The sequence below is a fragment of the Mastomys coucha genome, unplaced genomic scaffold, assembly GCF_008632895.1.
Source record: "Mastomys coucha isolate ucsf_1 unplaced genomic scaffold, UCSF_Mcou_1 pScaffold18, whole genome shotgun sequence".
In the NCBI taxonomy this organism is placed as follows: Eukaryota; Metazoa; Chordata; class Mammalia; order Rodentia; family Muridae; genus Mastomys; species Mastomys coucha.
Genome location: NW_022196900.1, coordinates 88507229 through 88507951, shown reverse-complemented (window position 1 = coordinate 88507951; position 723 = coordinate 88507229).

Genomic DNA, 723 nt, shown 5'->3' with positions numbered 1-723 from the left:
GATTGGGGGTTGAACCAGAGCTCTGAAATAAAAATGCCTCATGTTTTTTTACATCAAGGTGGCTTTTCATTTTTCTTGGGTGCATGCCTCCTAGGACTTGAGCGGGAACTCTAGCCGGAGTCTTTCACCGGCAGCTAGGACAAGCCCATGCCCACAGTGACATGCCTTCTCCAACAAGGCCACACCTAATAGTGCCGCTCCCTGGGCCAAGCATATACAAACCATCACAGGTCAATACATGTAGACAGACCAAATCTGTCTGTATGAACGCCGCAGTGTCCCACTATCATTAGCCATTTTATCCATGTCTGTGAACCACACCCAAGCTTTCCCCTGATCTGCTCCTCCTCACGACTAACTCATTTTGTCCTTCCATTTCTACACTGCAGGTTTTGTCAGCATCAAGCTAGAGTCATCTGAGAAACTCGATTGGAAAAATGCTCCCCTAAGGTCAGGCTGTAGGCAAGCCCGTAAGGCATTTTTCTTAACAAGTGATTAATGGGGGAGGGCCCAGCTCATTGTGGGTAATACCATCCCTGGGCTGGTGGTTCTGGGTTCTATTCTATTCTGCATCAGTTCCTGCCTCCAGGTGCCGCGGACCGGGATTTCTCACGGGGTCCCTTATTCCGCGGGACGAGGGGTTCTGGCCAGGTGAGCACGGGATTCGGCTTTTGACAGACTAGACACGAGTAGTGTAAGGTCTGAGTGTATTTCTTTAAAAAT